Here is a 6,937-nt window from a genome sequence, read left to right on the forward strand (position 1 = left end):
ACATTACTGCAACTATGCCCTTAGGAAGTCCTGCCAAAAAGGACCATCCAGCATTTTGACATAAAAGTATCTCTCAGACCCTAAACTAGACCACAGTAGTTCAAACTATTTTTTAAACAAATAATAGTCACTGTTTCATGGTATTTGAAACACTAAACTGGGCCTGAATTTCATCTATTTACCAGTCTCCATCAAATTATTATAAACCTGAAACTTTAGCCAACTCCCTCTACATAACCTGTCTTGTATCCAATACACAGATGAAATAGCAGCCTGTAACAGTTTTCTTTTGTGGTGTCAGGATAAGTTTATGCCCTTGGCATCCCACTGTTGAACATATTTTATAATGAAACAGGAAGGAGAACCTGAGGATTCCCAGTTGAAGCAACATCATTTGGACCATACAGGCTACACAAGGAATTTGGAGAGCATTTCTGTGTCACAGAGAGATATTTGATGCAGAGTTAAAGTGGAAAACCACATTTCTCCAAATAAATTAAAAATTTAGGAGAGTTCTGTGATTTATCTTGTGTTCTATGTTAATGCCATTATATTTAGTGATATGACTGATACTAGATTTAGGGAAAAGTGTTGCTTTAGAAACAATTCTTTGTAATTAATGTTTCACGTGGCCCGAATATTAACTTAGAAAAAGAGACACTTCTTGAATTCTATTTGGTCTTTTGTACATAATATTCTGCTATGATGGGAGGGTCATATTAAACAGTCTGATGCCAAATTAACTAATGGCCAAACAAAATGTGAATTTCAAGCAAGGAGTATTTTTTTTCCTGAAAACTGGAAACAAAGATGCCACAAATATCCTTCTATAGAGGGTATATGCTTATTTTTCAAGTCTTGAGTATTTAAGTTACTACCTTATCCCAGTTCACTACTATGCCTTATCCAATATCTTCCTTCTATAACTAGAAACATTTGATATTCATAGCTTTGCAATTCATTCATCAGGGGCTTGACAATTTCATGTAATTTTCCTCACAGATGTCCAACATAACTGAGAATGAGAGAATTAAAACTGCATCCAAACACACACACAGACAAGATATAGAAACAGAAAATCTAAAAATCTTTGAGAACACAAGCAAGAAATACAATTGAAGATGCTCATGTTTGAAATTGGAAGTTTGGGGAATAAAAATTTATGTATATATGATCCCACAGGAACTTAGTATAGTGCTTAAGAGGACAGAGATACAAAATCATGATCATTTTTCAGAGCATATACAACTTTTCTATGGGACCTGTTATAACACAGAGCTCAAACATCTTCATGCCTTAGCTTGCCAGCTGTTGATAGGGGATAAATACACTCATAGTTCACACAGGAGCTATGATGATATTTAAAGACTGTTGTGAAGTGTTCAGAAATAGTAGTAACAGAAAGATGAAAATAGGTACAAAGGCAGAAAATTGCTTACATACTTAGTGCTACGAAAATATTAGATTCCAGACCCCTTAAAAATTTTTACTCAGCCAGAAAATGTATAAGTTATACAATTTTTCATTGAGGATTAATTAGCTTTTAAAAATGGGCCCAAGCTAAAGAAATAAATATATCACAGATTAACAATAACTAAATCAAAGACAGAATATTGCCCAAACCCAGAATATGCAAAATCTGGTGTCAAGTCCTGACTCAGCTACAGACCTGCTGTATCTACAGACAGAGTAAGGCCTGTGCCAGTTTTATGGTAGTGCAAAGTCCATGAAACAGAATGGCAGTTTTCAGATTTGTGATTATGCTCAATTACCAGTAATTATCACTGTTAAACCACCTCCTGAAAGTTTGCAATCAGCTGCTCTTAACAACAGTTTTAGTATTTATGGAACCATCTACAGCTTAGACTTTTTTTACAGGGTGTTCATGAAACCCCAGGTTTAACAACGGCTCGCACCCACACTAAAGCCTTATTTTAAAATGCTCTCTGTGTCTTAAAGAAATCACACTCACCTGCTGCAGGGATAAGGCCAGAGGGAAAATCTGCTGAGAGTGGGATTGTTTGAACTGGTTCTGCTGCAGCACTTTAGAAGGCTTGATAGCTTAGATCCAAGGAAGACACAAAGTGCACGTGTTCGTGTTGTCAACCACGTGTGGGCACTCAGCGCTGCTGTCTGCGCCTCAGGACTCCACTGCATCCAGCTGCATTTTGGCACTGGATGTAATTAAGGAACTGTCCCATCACAGCCTGACCACAGTGTTCTAAATGATTGTTCAGCTAGAAAAGAACCAGATCCAAATTATCACCTGCTTTTGACAAGACTGAATAGTCTGTATTACACACCTGCACTTAGCTGAGAAACTGAAGAGCATGCCATTAAACATCAAACAAGAAAAGTTATACTGGAACATATCTCTGTCTACCTCATCTGAACCTGGATCATTCCTTCAGTTAAGAGATGCATGGGGTAACAGTGATAATAAATCTACCTGATTAATAATGGCCTTTCATCAGTTTACTTGATAATTTATTTTCATTTAGCTACAAAGGAAGCCTGAACATGTCACTAAACTATAGGATACCACTTGCAGCTGAAACTTAGATGTGCCTACCTTGTATAATCTTTCATCAGGTCACTTAATCTCTCTTAGTTTCCCCTCCCTCTGGAAGATTATTTAGCTTCTCCTCATCTCCTCCACTTTGGCTGTTGAGATGGTCTGCTTGGAACAAGGACTGTCTTTGGCACAATCATATATTTACTAGTGACTTATGAAAGATACCAACATAGAAATAATATATACTTAAAATGCCACTCATCAAATCCATGCAATAGAGGCTGGTTACAGGATTCTATTAAAGTTTTATGACAGGAATAGCTCATTGTGTACCATCATTTAGTATCTTAGGTTTCAAAATACCTCTCTTCCTGCAAAGCTGGGTAATAGCTTCAGGAATCGTAAAATATTACTTGACTCTTAGGATTTCACAAAATTGCAGAGTATTAAGTGGCTTGTGACTTTTGGCAAGTGTTTCAGGTCAGCAATTCTTAAATACTAGTGATTCATGAAGCCTTATGCCAGAGATCTGGAGGGTAAAATATTCTATGAGAGTGCGTTTCAAAGGAGTAAAAAGAAATAAACATAAACAAACAAACAAACAATTAAAAAAAAAAAAAAAAAGGTAGTCCAAACTAGGAAATTCCTTACAAAGCAGAAATCTGGTTCTGTGTTAGTGGAAGTTTTTATCATACCACCCAAATGCTTCACAAACTTCAATGAATTAATCCTCTATGCTCTTGTGATGAGGGAAATATTATCCTTTTTATTATATTGAGAGGAAATCATAAAGACTGTAAAGCCCAAGTGTTCAGTACATCCAGTGACTTTTGAGGGTTTGATTTTCTGACTGCTCAGTTGCTCAGTTCTAGGTTTAGCTTCCAGGAACACTGCATTATTTGCAGTTCCTCTTTGTACAGAGTTATCTTCTTAAGCATACCAAAGGCCTTTTCCCCCCCCACCCCCAAACTATGAATCCTAATTAAAAAACTTACAGATTCACAGAATGAAAGATTCATCAAGGTTGGAGGAGACCTGCAAGATCACCTGGACCAGCCATCACTCAGCACTTCCAAAACCATCCCTAAACCATATCCCCAAGTGCCACATTCAAGCACCTCTTGAACACTTCCAAAGGCTCCACTGTCTCTCTGGGCAGCTCATTCAGTGCCTGACCTCTCTTCCAGTGAAACTTTTTTTTTAATGTCTGAGCTGAACTTCCCCTGGCACAACTAAAGGCCATTCACTCTCATCCTTTCATTTGAGTTTTGACAGAAGAGACTGACCCTGACCTGGCTACAACCTCCTGTCAGGGAGTTTTAGAGAGCAAAGACACTCCCCCTGAGACTCCTCTTCTCCAGACCAAAATGTAATTTTAAGAATATATCACTAATACACTGAGAAGTAACTTACATAGTCCTTTTTATATCTGATTGACCACAGATCATGGAAAAAACAATTAGTTAGTCTATCTTGCTTGATTTTTGTGGACTAAGGGTCCAATTACTGATGGACATTGCTCCTTCAGAGCTGCACTCTCTCTCCTGACTGCTGAGTGTGAGAGGTAGAAGAAACAGAAGTAGTTTCTACCACCACAAAAAGCACCCATGGTCAATCTGTAATATTTCACTCCTATCTGGGCACACACTCCTGAGCTACCAGGGTACCAAGGAAAACATCAAACCTCTTTGATCTCAGCAGTGTACCATTAAACAACTGAAGCATTTTTAGAGATTAAGTTCTACATCCCCCCCAGTGAGAATCAGAAGGGGCCCAGACAGGTAGAAAACTCTTACTACTTTCCAGAAAATGTGTTTCACCAAGTGTTGCATGGGAATACAGCTTGGGCAGATGTGAAGACTGCATGCCTAAAGGGGTAAGGAATTTTGAGGCCCCTCAAGAGCAAGGATACAATGGAGCTTATCATGTTTGAGAGTCTAAAATCAGACCTTTTTTTTTTAATTGTCTTGACAAGTACTGCAGTGTGCTAAAAAATGGTCTGGCATTAAAGAGCAAAATCATATTGAACTCCTTTATAAAATAAATTTTTAAAAAACATGAGGTAGACTTTTAAGCAATCAATTGTTTATACCACCTTGTGGGTCAGTGACACTCCCAGCACTGCCTGAGGTACTGTCTGTCCTCTGAGCACCACTCTCAAAGCTGCTTTATTCATTTTCCTGATCAAGCTCTATCCTGTCCTGTCTTCCTCTGCTCAGGGCTTTTCCCTCATGACAAATCTGTAAAAGTGGAAGAACTTACTATGGAAAACATCCCTTTGTTTGCCCAAGAGTGAGCACTGAGATGCACTTCCCTCAATCAACAGCAAAGCTCTGTGTCCAGTGGGGTCTGAGCTCACTCCTCTCACTGGGATGTTCTTTATTGCCCCCTCTAGCATGGGATTTTTAACAATACAGTGACATCAAGAACATTAAAACTATCACAAAAACCGTTCCAAAAGGCTGCTTGGCTGTCCTTAAAATAGGTCTTCTAATTACTCTATTGTCTCTATGGGAATTTCTAGCAGATACCTGGAAGGCAGGCATATGAATCTTATCAGTAAGGATTAAAAACTGGATTATCCTATCTGGATTAACTTCTGAGATGCAGATAGGCAGCAACACATGGTACAGATAACTATTGACAACTGGTTGTAAGGTGATGTAGTTTTGCCACACCTGAACTAGAAGACAAGCTGAGGACTGGGAGCAGCCCTGGGAGATGATCCTTTCTGGACTTTCTTTTCCCCCAAAGTCCCAAGAGGAATCCACAGGTTTTCCTTTTGCCTAATTAACTGTAGTTAAAAATAGATGATGATCTGTGCTAAATAACTGGAGCTGTTTGACAAGACACGTTTGTTCCTTGGTCAAACAAAAGCACTGTTGAATCTTGCAGGGCTCACTGCAGTTTTACATAACTGAAGATTTACTCTATTCCCCAGCTTGGGAAGAGAGAGAGCTTGAGGCTGAGAAGTTGGGAGAGTCCTACAGACTTCACCTCTGGCAAAAGTCCTCATGTTCCAACCAGAATGTCCTGTGCCTGCATCTGTGTGCCTGCCACTGTCTGCATTCCCTCTTCTTCCCATGCACAATATTCAATCCAGCCCAGCATTCTCCAGCCTACGAGGAAGCAAGCACCTCAAAACAAAATGCATTTGTACCTCCCAGCAGCTTCTCTGCTTGTCAAGCCTTGGCAGTGGCAGAGAGCAGCTCTTCTGTGGGGACTGGAACTTGCTGTTGGAGGGAAGCACCGCGTGGATCCTGCTTTACAAAACAATCCTGCCTCCCTGCTGCAGCCCTCGTCTTCCCAGGATTGCTCCTCAGCTTCCTCTGCCTCCTCTCCCTCCGTGCAATGAATAGTGGGAGGCTGGTGAGGCACTGGAAGGTATTTCCTGGAGAAGCTGTGGGTGCTCCGTCTCTGGCAGCGTTACAGGCCAGGCTGAAGGGGCTTGGAGCAGCCCGGAGCAGAGGAAGGCGTCCCTGCCCGCGGCAGGGGGGCTGGAACTCGAGGATCTCTGAGGTGCCTTCCAAGCCAACCCATTCCGTGATTCTATGACACAGGACTCTCCAGGCTTTCCCAACACACATGAAACACAAGGATCTGTCATTAAATACTCTTCTGAAATCCTCCTGTTTAAGTTTATCCCTTCCCTTTGAGCCACAACTGCTCGGTCTTGCCCCCCAGGAGCGGCCCCAGCAGGAGCCGGGACGCTCTGCGCTAACCCCGGACAGGCTCTGCTCCCTCCGGCTGCTGCCATGGCAGGGTTCCACAAGGTGACAAGGGGCCCTGTGCCAGCGCGCAGCCCTGGACGCGCTCCCTCAGCCGCAGCCCTGGGTGAGGCCCCGCGGGCACTGCCCCGGCCCGCTCCGTCCCTCTGCCCGCAGCACCGCCCGGGCCGGCTGGACACTGCCCGCCGACACAGGCGAGACAGCGGGGCAGGAGGCGCCGCTTCCGCGGCATTAGCCGTGACCCGCCCTGCCCTTCCCTCCCTCCCTCCGCCTTCCCGTTCCTTCCTCTTCCCTTCCCCCTTCTCTTCCCTTTCCCGTCTCTTTTCCCGCCACTTCCCGGCGGGGCTACGGCGACTGCGAAGGGACAAAACGCCTCCGGGGGAAGGAGCGGGAGGGCGGGAGGCGCCGGCCCCGCCCCCGCGCGCCCCTTCGCGGCGGGTGACGTCAGGCGCCTCACGCGCCGCTCCGCGCGTCACACGCCGCGCGCGCGCCGGGGCCCCCTCCCCCCTTCCCCGCTCCGCCAATCCGCGAGCGGCGGCGCCCGGCCGAGCGGCGCCTGCCAATCCCTTCCGCCGGCGGGGGCGGGACTTCCGCCGGGAGCCGGAAGCGGGTCTCTCATGCGAGCGGGTGGTTGAGTCTCGGCTCGGAGACGTTTCGGGCCCGGAGCCGCCGCCGCCCCCCCGCGCCCCCCCCC

The sequence above is a fragment of the Onychostruthus taczanowskii genome, unplaced genomic scaffold, assembly GCF_017590055.1.
Source record: "Onychostruthus taczanowskii isolate IOZ18803 unplaced genomic scaffold, ASM1759005v1 scaffold3, whole genome shotgun sequence".
In the NCBI taxonomy this organism is placed as follows: Eukaryota; Metazoa; Chordata; class Aves; order Passeriformes; family Passeridae; genus Onychostruthus; species Onychostruthus taczanowskii.